Source organism: Nycticebus coucang, chromosome 18, assembly GCF_027406575.1.
Source record: "Nycticebus coucang isolate mNycCou1 chromosome 18, mNycCou1.pri, whole genome shotgun sequence".
NCBI lineage: Eukaryota > Metazoa > Chordata > Mammalia > Primates > Lorisidae > Nycticebus > Nycticebus coucang.
This window is the reverse complement of record NC_069797.1, coordinates 9092237-9105082: the sequence shown is the minus strand read 5'-3', so window position 1 is coordinate 9105082 and position 12846 is coordinate 9092237. Positions and strand designations below refer to the sequence as shown.

General features: G+C 38.6%; 1 long non-coding RNA gene across 1 annotated transcript in view; it reads left to right on the top strand.

Annotated features, from left to right (window-relative positions):
* Positions 1-181: 181 nt before the first annotated feature.
* LOC128570845 (uncharacterized) overlaps positions 182-12846 on the top strand; it is a 36035-nt gene continuing 23370 nt past the window's right edge. The window contains exon 1 of the long non-coding RNA XR_008375647.1: positions 182-294. This is a non-coding gene — a long non-coding RNA (uncharacterized LOC128570845). The remainder of the gene's footprint in view (positions 295-12846) is intronic.

Sequence of the window (12846 nt, the reverse complement as noted above, 5' to 3'; positions counted from 1 at the left end):
TTTTAAAAGCTTCAGGAAATAATGATTTCCAGTTCCCATAAATAGACTTGTGACTCCCATTATCCAGACCTCCTGATTGTCACTCCCTGTGCACTGCTCTCCTCTTGAGATGGGTAGGACTAGCTAACCAATACAATAGGAGACAAGTGACGTGAGAGTCCAATGTTTGTCTTGTTAGCAAACTTCTCTCTTCCTGGCTTTGATGCAGCAGTGGTGATGCTGTGGAGGCCCATACGACAGGATGGACTCCAGCTAACAGGCAGGAAGAACCTAAGGCCCTCGGCCCCACAGTCTGTAAGTATGTAAACTCTTTTCTACAGCCCAGTGTGCTTAGAAGTGAATCATTTGTAGAGTCTTTCCATGAGAACCCTGTCCTGCCTGACACCTTGATAACAGGCTGCAGCGGACCCAGTTGTGCCCAGACCCTTACCCACGGAAACTATTAGATAATAACCAAAACTATTAGATAATAATCATATGTTTTGAGACACTAAGTATGTGGTAATATTGTTATGCAGAAAAAGGTTAACTAATACAACATTCTAGCATAAAAGGCTATCTCGTTTTCCCAAAACCAATCTGGAGATTTTCTGGAAGTGAGAGAGTTTACTGGATTGAGAAAATATTGAAAAATTTATTTGAAACCCTCTAGAAGACAGATAGCTACAGAAGAACAGAGGAGAGAAAAGAGTAGAGAAGAGAGGAGAGAAGAGGAGTGAGTGTGTGTGGGGAGGGAGGGTAATGGTAGCTGCTGTAATGAAAGGTTTCTAGATGCCACAGGGGGTTGTGGGAGGTGCTATGGGCAGTGGGTGCATTTTGGGGAGTTTTGGTGCTCCCTTCTGCCCATTTCCGACGTTGCCTTGGGTTGTTGCACAGGATAGCCTTGAAGCTGGGCTGGAAAAGGAGTGGATCCCAACAGACACAGCAGATAGACCTCGGAGGGTTTTACTCACCTTCCTATCGCCTCTGATACACCTGCGTACATTCACACACACAGTGAGCCAGATGATTACTACACAAAGAGGTGGAGATGGGGGGTTTTCTGAGGGACATGGTCAACTGATCGGAAGAAGGTAGCAAATGAGAGTGGTCTTGCCCAAATTTTAACCCCATAGATTCTCTGCATTAAAAAGAATTTCCCCCATCCCACACCACACATACATACATACAATTTATCTACAGCTTGTGCCCTTCCTGGTGAGTTTAGGAGATACAGGAAGCACTCCAAGGTTGGGATTCTCTCCTCTCTCTACGTCAACTGCTTTTACTTGGGCTTAGGGATGATGAGGTCCCGAGGGAAAAATAAGAATTCTATTGCTGTAAAAGAAAAATAGTAAACTGAACAATCTATGATAGATGAACCAGAATTAATGGGCTATTTAGGGGAAAATAATATATATGTACACACACAATTTGAAAAATCTATGCTAAAAGTGATAAAGGAGGGTACAGGAAGTATAAAGTAAAAACATGTCATAAAACAAAACAAAAACTGAGTGTGAAAAATATGATGGTTAAAAGACAGTATTCAATAGAGGGATTAAATAGTAGAATGTGTAAAAATTAAGAGTGAATTCCAAAGCTAGAATATCACATTAAGGAACTCTACTCTTCAATAAGGTATCAGAAAGGGATAAAAAGTTGCCGAGATGGCTCATGCCTGTAATTCTTGCACTCTGGGAGGCTGAGGCAGGTGAATTGCCTGAGCTCAGAAGTTCGAGACCAGCCTGAGCCAGAGCGAGACCTCATCTCTAAGAAAATAGCCAGGTGTTGTGGCGGAAGCCTGTAGTCCCAGCTACTCAGAAGGCTGAGGCAAGAGAATCACTTGCGCACAAGAGTTTGAAGTTGCTGTGAGCTATGATGCCATAGCACTCTACTGAGCGTGACAAGTGAGACTCTGTTTCAAAAAAAAAAAAAGAAAGAAAAATATGAAAGAAATCGTAAGCAATGTGGAGACCTACTAGATTTTATTTAATGAAAGGCCTAAAAGGAAAGAAAAAAATAAACTGAGAGGAGGAAATATATAGGAAATAATAACGGAATTATGGAGAACTGAAGAAAAATTAAAGACCTTGTATTGGAAGTACTCAGAGAATCAAAATGTGAAAAGACATCACATATTATAGTGAAATATAACAACATAAATAACAAAAAATTCTAAAATCTTTCAAAGACATAACACAGATCAACTACAAAACAAAAATCACGATTTAAAAAAAGTGAATTTTGCTGGTTGCAGAATTCTAGCACTCTTCAGGTCAAGGCGGGAGAATAGTTTGATCTCTGGAGTTCATGACCAGCCTCAGCAAGAATGAGACTCCATCTCTACTAAAAATAGAAACAATTAGCTGAGCCTTGTGGCAGGCACTGGTAGTCCCAGCTACTGAGGAGGCTGAGGCAGGAGGATAACTTGAACCTAGGAGTTTGAGGTTGCTATGAGCTAGGCTGAGGCCACTGCACTCTAGCCTGGGGCAACAGAGTGAAATTGTGTCTCAAAAAAAAAAAGAATTCCCAGTGTCAAAAACAGTGGTACCTGGCATTTTGTGGCTCCTCAACAAATAATAATTGAATAAATAAATCTGATTTGTCAGCAAATGTTTTATAAGAAGAAAATGTGATATTTTAACTGATACATAATATTTATAAACATTTATGGGGTAAATGTGATATATGGGTGCATGTGTAGAATTATAAGAGGGACTGTACCTAACAAATGGAATCAATGTAACCTGGTTCTTTGTACACCCAATGAATCTCCAACAATAAAAAAAAAAAAGAATATGTGATGATGAAGTCAGAGTATATAGGATATCCATCACCTCAAACATTTATCATTTCTTTGTCTTGGGAAAATTTCAAACATTCTATTCTAATTATTTTGCAATATATGGTACATTGTTTACTGTAGTCACCTACTATGTTATTCAAGAATGGAACTTATTCCTTTATTTAACTGTATGTTTGTACATGTTTACCAACCTCTCTCCATCTGACTCCTATTTCCCAGCCTCTGGTAACCATCATTCTACTTTCTACCTCCATAGGATCAACTTTTTTAGCTCCCACGAGTGAGGGAGAACACGTGATATTTATGTTTGTACCTGCCTTGTTTCACTTAACACAATGACCTCCCATTCTATTCATGTTACTTCAAATGATGGATTTTCATTTTTATTACAACTGAACAGTATTTCATTATGTGTGCATGAACATTTTCTTTATCCAGTCTTCCAGTAATGGACACATAGGTCGATTCCACATCTTTGCTGCTGTGAAAAATTCTGTAATAAACACGGTACAGGTATCTCTTTGAAATAATGATTTCCTTTCCTTTGGAATACCACCTAATAATGGGATTGCTAGAGTGTATGATACTTCAATTTTTAGTTTTTTGAGAAATCTCCATACTGTTTTTCTTAATGGCTGTAGACATTCTCATCAATAGTGTACAAGATTTCCCTTTTCCCTGCATCCTCACCAGCATTTATGTTTTGGTTTTTGTCTTTTTGATAATTGTCATTCTAACTGGGGTAAAATTGTATCTCATTGTGGTTTTGATTGGATTTGCCTGATTATTAGTGATGTCGATCATTTTTTCCACATACTTGTTTGCCATTTGTATGTCTTCTTTTGAGACATGTCTATTCAGATCTTTGGCTACTTTTAATAGGGTTATTTGATTTTTTGCTGTTGAGTTCCTTGTATATTTTAAAGATTAGTTCCCTGTTGAATGAACAATTTGCAAATATTTCCTCCAACAGGTTGTCTCTCTACCCTGTTGTTTCCTTTGCTGTGCAGAAGCATTTTAGTTTAATATAGTCCCACTTGACTATTTATGTTTCAGTTGTCTATGTTGTGGAAGCCTTTGCCACAAATCTTTACCTAAATCCATGTACAGGAGTGTTTCTCTTATATTTTATTCTATTGCTATAGTTTTATAGTTTCAGATCTTACTTTTCAGTCTTTTATCCATTTTGAGCCGATTTTTGTTATGGTGAGAGATAGTGGTCTAGTTTCATTCTTCCACGTAATGATATCCAGTTTTTTTTTTGAGACAGAGCCTCAAGCTGTCACCCTGGGTAGAGTACTGTGGCATCACAGCTCACAGCAACCTCCAACTCCTGGGCTCAAGTGATTCTCCTGTCTTTGCCTCCCAAGTAACTAGGACTACAGGCGCCTGCCACAATGCCCAGCTATTTTTTGATTGCAGCCATCATTGTTGTTTGGTGGGCCCAGGCTGGATACTAAACTGCCAGCTCAGGTCTATGTGGCTGGAGCCTTAGCCGCTTGAGCCACAGGTGTCGAGCCAATGATATCCAGTTTTCCCAGCACCATTCATTGAATTCTTCAGCTTCAGGATTTATGTTTGTTTCTTTTTAAAATGATATTTATCCGTTTGCTAAATTTCTCATTTAGATACTGAATTGTTTCTTGGAATTATTGTACAGTTTATCTGTGTTCTCTTGTATCTCATGGAGCTTTCAAAATATCATTATTTTGAATTATTTTTCAGGTGTTTCATAGATTTTTTTGTTGGATCTGTTGCTGGGTGATTATTGTGTCCTTCTGAAGTGTTATGTTTTCTTAGTTTTTCATGTTTCATGTGTCCTTATATTGATATCTATGTATCTAACATAACAGTTGTTTCTTCCAATGTGGGAGGTTGTCTTTCTCAGGGCAGGAGTTTCCTATTGATGTATCTATAGTATTGGCTGAGTAGGGCACTTCAGCTCTTACTCTGGGTGTGTGCAGTAGGAGAGTCTCCATATGATTTCTTTGGCTGTAAGTAGTGTCAGTGGTGTCTGTGATTTTTTTCAGTGGCTTAGACTATGGTTGTTAGTGGAGGCTGTGGTGCAGCTTTGCTGGGAATGGGAATGCCAGGTAGGCCAGTCCTTGTGCGGCCGGCTAAGCATACCTTCCCTTCTGTGGTGCACACTTTGTTAATGGGTCTAGTTGGGCTAATTCTTGGACCTCCAAGTGGCTTGCTGCGGTGTCAGCAGTGGTGGCAGAGGGCTGTGTGGGTAGGGATGTCATCAGGCCTTGGGGCAGTGTTAGTGATGACAGTAGTGGTAACAGGTCAACCCTCTGGCTTCCAGGAAGAATGCCCTGGGGTTAGCAGTGGCTGCCATGGGCTGGGCAAGCGGGCCCCCAGATCCCCAGGAAAGTGCACAGATGCAGGAGGGGGAAATAATTCCCCCCACCCCCATGGCATGCTTGGCACTGGCAGCGGGTGAGCTGGGCCTTTCCTCATGCCCACTGTGACAGCAGGGTGAATAGAATCCCAGGAAGCCTCAGGAAGGAAGAAAGAACAATCAAAAGAGTAAAAATATAGTCAAATACAATAAACCATCCTTCTCCTCATGAATTTTACAAGTATATAATATTCATCTTTTGTCCCTTAGCATGTCTTTTTATCTTGAATTTGATTTTATTAATAATAACAGTGTTATCTGGCCTTTTTTAAGTTCATATTTGCCTAGTATACATTTTGCCTTGTTTTTAATATTTTATGTTATTTGGCTTCCAGTATATGTTTTGTAAAGAACATATTGCTGCATCTTTTCTGTTTGTTTATTAAGTGTCGTTTCCTCTGGACTCCATGATTTCAAATGAGGCCCTGATGTCATTCAAGTTGGTGTTTTCCTATAGGTAATGTCATATTTCTCTCTGCTACTGTGAAGAATTTTTTCTTTGTCTTTACTTTGTAACATTTTAATTATGATATATCTTGGTAGAGATTTCTTTGAGTTTATTTTACTTGGTGTATGTTTAGCTTCTAATACTTTAGGACATACAACAGATTTGTGAAGTTATCTGCCATTATTACTTTAAAACTCTATTAGTTGCGGTCTTTTTGTTTCTCTTCTGAGACTCTGATGTTAAGATTACTGGATCTTTCGTTATTGTTCTGCAGGTCCCTGAGGCTATGTTCATTTACTTTTAGTCCATTTTTGTTGTTCAGACTGGATGCCTTCATTCCATCTGTCCTTAGTTCACTGATTCTACTATCTGTCATCTCTACTATGAAGCTCATCCACTGAGGTTTTTTTTTTTTTTTTGCAGTAATTGTATTTTTGTAGTTTTATAATTTTCATTTGGTTCTTTTTGTAAAATATTTCTTTGCTAAGATTTTCTATTTTCTCCTGTTTTGAGAGAATTTCTAATTCCTTATTTAAGCTGTTTTTAAATGATGGCTGCTTTAAATCCTTGTCGGATGAATCCAGCATCTGATTCTTCTCAGTACTGACATGAGAGACGCTCTTTTGTCCTTCAATTTGTGGTTTTCCTGGTCCTTTGTATAATGAGCGATTTTGGACTAATTCCTGGATACTTCATCTATTATATTAGGAGACTCTGGATTCTATTTAAATGTTTTATTTTAGAAGGTAGTCACCATGTTTAGCTTTAGTACATAGGCCCTGGACTACACATTGTGGTCTGTGATTCCAATGACAATTTAATCTTCAGAGTCTTTGTGGTGCATTTTGGTCTGTTCTGGGTCTCCGACTTGTCCCTGCCGGTGCTCCTGAGTGGGTAGACATTGCTTTTCCAGGCTGGATCAATATAGAGAAAAAGATTCTCTAGCCCATGAGGAGGAAGAATGCTTCTTGGTGTGGGCCCACTACATGCTGTGATTTCCAACCTGCAAGTACTAATGAACCACCTGGCATCTCCGGTGTGTGTGTTAGGGTAGGGGAGTGGGGATTCCCAGGTCTGACTAGGCCAGTTTTTGCCATAGCAGGATTCCCCTTACTGGTGCTGCACATCCACCTGTGTTCTGAACAGAGGAGAGATTCAGGAATAATGGGTAAGAACACTTTCCTGACTGCCTGTTGTCAGTGAGACTTCTAGTCCATCCCCCTAGACTCACCTGGTGTTATTGGTGGGTCCCATGTTCCACAGGGAGAGCAGTGGGCCTCCCCAAGCCACCTGCTGATGCTAGGTGTGGGTTGTAAGATGCTCTGCTAACATGCTGTTCCTGCAGTGCTAGGGTCTCCTATACCAAGACCACGCTTCTTTTTCCATCTGTCATGGTTTTTGTTTGTAATTTCTAGTGCTTATAGTGTACTCAGCAGGAAGGAACAAGGAGAAATAAGTCTACACCTTCTTATTTGGATCCATTATATACTTAGAAAAGAAGTGAGAGATCCAAAAAATATGATGACTGATAGGTAATTCAATGTTATAGTGAGAAAGTTTTATATAATATCTGGAGAAACTAACACATCGAGTAGACAAAAGGAAAGAAAGCTTTAGAAGTTTCAATAGCAGGCTTAAAAATCTCAGGATAATAGATCTACATGCAACATTCTTTTCTAGGACATGTACATTAGTCAAAAAAGCTGACCATATGCTAAAACACAGAAGATGCTTCAATTATTTTAAAATAATTAATATACACCTATGTCACTACATATATATTTATTATACACATGTATGAGTATATATAACGTAAGCCACTTACGTAATTATTTTTGTAGCTATATTTTAAAGTTTTTAAAAAGGTAAAATAGCCTAAGCATATTAATAAAACAAAATATATTTTTATTTTAACTTATAGTTAATATAAAAATTATTAATAAGGCAGTTTATGTTTTTTGCACTGTCTTGGGTGTTTTACACTTACCGTACTTTTCATTCAGACTAAGCACATTCCAAATGCACAGTATCCACACATACCTATTGGCTACCATATTAGCACAGATCTGTGCTCTTTCACAATATCCCATAAAATCAGAAATAAAAAAGAAAAAGATAAAAATTCTCTATTTCTGAATATTAAAAGCAGAATAAATCATACTAAATAAATTTTGAGTTGCAGAGAAAAGAATGAAAGAAATTAGAAAATACTTAGATCTGAATCACAATGAAAAAATTTATTCAAAATTTGCAGGACACAGCTAGAAGACCACTTAGAGAAAAATACATAATTCTAAATACATTTAAGAAAAATTGGAAACAAATGAGCTACAGAGTCCATTCAAGGAGCTAACAAAAAGGAACAGATTGAGCCCGAGTAACATGAAATACAGAAATAATAAATAGTCAAAATCAGTGAAGTAGTATACACAGAAATGAATAAAGAAGATTATTAAAACCAAACACTAGTTCAAGTAATAGATTGATACACAAATCTCAAATGAGAATGATGCATTTTAAAAAGCAGAAGTCATACACATACGATTGAATAAGCAGAAAAAATAGAGACACAGCAGAGAGAATATTAAATATCAATACACTTACAAGCACAGATGAAGTAGATAAATTTAGGAAAATTTGAAATAAAAAACGATTCAAAATGAAATTTAAAGTGGATAGCTCAATTACCATAACATAAATTGAAATATGAGACCCATTCCAAATTCAACTGAACTTTGAAGGAATAAATTCTTTTCTATCTTATATAAAAGTTGTCTTCAAAAAAAAAACCTCAGGAGAGTAAAAAGAGATAAAGCTGCAAATTCGTTTTAGTAATTTGGTATACTAAATACTAAATTAGTATTCTTAATTCTCTTTTCTTTTCTTTCTTTTTTTTTAGAGAGAGTCTCACTTTATAGCTCTCGGTACAGTGCAGTGGCGTCACAGGTCACAGCAACATCCAACTCCTGGGCTTAGGCAATTCTCTTACCTTAGCCTCCTGAGCAGCTGGGACTACAGGTACCCACCACAATGCCTGGCTATTTTTTGTTGTTGTTGTTGTTGCAGTTTCGCTGGGGCTGGGTTCGAACCCGCCACCTTGGTATATGGGGCCGGCGCTCTATCCACTGAGCCACAAGTGCTGCCCATATTCTTAATTCTTAAAATGGATAAGGATACTACAGTGAAAGAAAATGAAAATTATAAGCCAATTTTACTTATAGACATAGGTACAAAAATCCGAAATAGTTAACTGAATTTAACCTGTATCATAACCAAGTTGAGTGTAACATCAGAAAATCTAGCTATGAAATTTGCTACATTTATGAACTTTTTTTTTTTTTTTTGGCCGGGGCTGTGTTTGAACCTGCCACCTCTGGCATATGGGACCGGCGCCCTACTCCTTGAGCCACAGGCGCCGCCCTACATTTATGAACTTTAAAGTAGAAAAACCAAATGAATAACTCAATAGAAATATAAATTATCTGATAAAGTTCAATATCTATTAATTATTAGGTCAAAACTGGTTTCTTTTAAAATTTAATTCAATTTAAATATTTATTTTTTGAGACAGAGTATTATTCTGTTGCTCCAGGCTAGAGTGCCATGGCATCAGCCTCGCTCATAGCAATTTCAAACTTCTGGGGTCAAGGGATCCTACTGTCTCAGCCTCCAGTGTAGCTTGGACTATAGGTATCCAGATAATTTTTCTATTTTTAGTAGACATGGAGTCTTGCTCTTCTGTGAGTGGTCTACAACTCCTGAGTTCAAGTGATCCTCCTGCCTCAGCCTCCCAGAGTGCTAGAATTACAGGTGTGAGCCACTAAGCTCAGCTCAAAATTAATTTCTTAATTTGGATTAAGATTTAGATTAAGAAAAGGTGGAGACACAGCAAGATGGCTGACTAGAGAAATCTGACTCTTGTCCCTCCCCCTACAAAAAAGGACCAAGGCAACAAATAAACAGCTAAAATTTGACTAGAGTGTTGACAGGAGAGCACTGAATTGCACTGGGGAAGTAGACAGGCACCTGACAGGATTGGAAACTCAGGAAGGAAGCTAGGAAGCACCTGACCTCTGCAGTCCCATCTCCCTTGTGCACATTTTGGATCAGCAAGGAGACAGGAAAGGGTAAACAGAAGAATACCACCAGCCCCCATTGCTATTGCCAATACCTACAGTCTTTACTGCTGGAGAGTTCCACAGTACTTGCAAGCCCTGAGCCCTGAGCCCACAGTACTTGCAAGCCCTGAGCCCAGTTTGGATAACTGCTGGCAATTCTCACAGCTGTTCCAGATTAGGAGCATAAGGTGTGTTCTCCCCAGCCCCACATCCCATTAGCAAAGCCACAATAGCGCATTGCCAGGGTGGAGTGTGTTCTCCTCTGGGGCCCAGTAGACACTGCACCTTTTAAGCACTGGGACTCAATCTTCATTCCACAAAGCTCACATGGGGGCTGAAATCCACAACCTCAACTGTACAGAGACTGAGCCCAGGGTCACCTGTGATACTAGTCCTGCATAACAGGGAAATGAATCCCTACCACCTGTACTTCAAGCCAGAGGATCAGTCTGGCAGTCTTATCCAGGGAAAACCTGCCCTTGAGTCAACCAAACTCTATGCACCCTCCCCTGAGTAGCAGCAGTCTCTAAACCACTAAGAAGCAAATATGCCCTCAGGGCAGCAGAACAGCTACACACCTATGCACAGATTCTGAGAGACAGTCCTCCAGCACTACCCAATGCCCAGACACATCCCTAGCCTGCTTAAAGAACCTGCACCCACAATCAGGGCCTAAGAAATAGCTTCATGGGCTGCTTCCGCCAAGCCAGCTGGGCAGCTGTGCACCTGCATTTCCAGCCTGAGAAAGCCCTGTGGGATACTGCTGGCTGGTTTTACCCTAGGCCAAATAGGCAGATGTGCTCCCACATCTGAGAAACATACCTGTGGGCCACCCCCAACAGAAATGTACCCAGGCCAGCTGAAACATCATGTGCCCTTGTACTGGGGCTGAGAAACAGTCCCATAGGCCATCCTTGGCAGACATGTCCTCAGGCCAGCCAAACAGACTTGTGCCTGTGTCCTGAGGTTGAGAAAAAGCCCTTTGGGCAGTCACTATCAGGCATGTGCCCGGGCTGGCAAGTAACTACACATCTATGTCCCAGCCAGAGTGCTGGCCTCATGGCCCCAACCTCAGCAAGCCAGATCCCAAGTTGGCTGACCCACAGTGTGTACACATCTTCCTGTGACCTGAGAAACAATGCTATGGGCCCACTTGAGTAAAGGTGCACCACCAGTGCCACAAACCCTTTCAGCTTAGGCCATCAAGGCACACACATTATCATTAGCATGGATTATAGCTGATAAAACTACATGGAGACCATGCTACTATATCCATCTAAAACAAAACCCAACAAACCCCACTGAACTGACACTCCAAGACTTACACGAGTAAGTTTTTCACATAAAACCTACTCCATAAAATTAGAAGAGGCAATTGTTCTACAGATGTGTAGAAATCAATGTAGGGACACACAAAACATGAAAAAGCAAGAAAACATTACACCTCCCAAAGAATACAATAATTCTCTAGTAACAAATGCCAATGAAAAAGTAGTATACAGGATGCCCAAAAAGGAATTCAAAATAATAAACTTAAGGAAATTCAGTAAGATACAAGAGAATACATATAGACAATGAATGAAATCAGGAAAACAATTCATGATTTGAATGAGAAATTGAACAAAGATAAATATCAAAAAGAAACAAACAGAAATCCTAGAGCTAAAAACTTAATTGATATGACATAAAAAACAGAATTGAGAGTTTCAACAACAGACTAGACCAAATAGAAGAATGTATGAACTTGAAGATGTCTTTGAAATAACACAGGCAGACCAAATAAAATAAATACCTAAACAAAAATTTAAAAAAGAAAAAAAAAAGAAATGTAAAAGAAAACAGAACTTAAAAGATGAATAAAACTCTAGGATTTATTGTATGTCCCTAAGTAAGCATATGTTTGTATTATGGGTATTCCAGGGAAAGAGAAGGGAGAAGGTATAGAAAACCTTTTTAATGAAATAATAGTTGAAAACTTCCCAAGAATTCAGGGTGAGATGGATATCTACCTACAGGAAGCTCAAAGAACCCAAATCTCAAAGATGCAACCTAAACAGGTCCTCTCCAAGGCATAATATATTCAAAGTGTCAAAAGTCAAAGAAAGAATTCTAAAAACAGAAAAAGGGTCAAGTCACATATAAGGGAATCCTTATTAAACTAACAGTGGAGCCTTACAGGATTGTAGAGAATGGGATGATGTAGTCAAAGTGCTAGATGAAGAAAAAAAACAAAACAAAACCCAAACCCTGCAAGTCAAGAATATTATACCTAACAAAGCTATCTTTCAAAATGAAGAAGAAATAAAATCTTGCACAGGCAAATAAAAACTGAGTTAATTCATCATCTTTTAGGCTAGTTTTACAAGAAATACTCAAGGGAGTCCTACCTCTGGAAGTGAAAAGATGATAACCACCATCAAGAAAACATGCAAAACTATGAAACTCAAGATTAGGGCCAAAATACAAAGAAAGAGAGACAAAGGAATCAAACCTTGTTACTATAGAATACCACACAACTGCAAAAATAAACTATAAGTGAGGAAGTAGGGAACCAAGAATATGTAACAACCAGAACACAATCAGTAAAATTATAGGAGGAAGTATTTGCCTATCAATAATAATCTTGACTGTAAATAGATTAAGTTACCCACTTAAAAGATATAGACTGGCTGAATAAATAATAAATAAGACACAACTAACAATATGCTACTACAAGAAATTCACCTTACCTGTAAAGACATTCATAGATTAAACATGAAGAGATGGAAAAAAAAAAATTCCACACGAACAGAAACCCAAATTGAGCAAGTGTATTTATACTTATAGCACACAAAATAGAATCAAAAGCTCTAAAAAGAGATAAAGAAGCACATTATGTAATAGTAGGGATGTAATGTAATAGGGAATGTAACAACTGGAAATATATATATGTGCCCCCCAAAAAGAGCACCTAGATATGTAAAGCAAATATCATTGAAGGGAGAGAGAGACCTCAGTATAATAATTGGTGGAGACTTTAACACCCAACTCTCAGCATTGGACATATAAACAGAAAATCAACAAAGAAATATCAGATTTAAACTACACC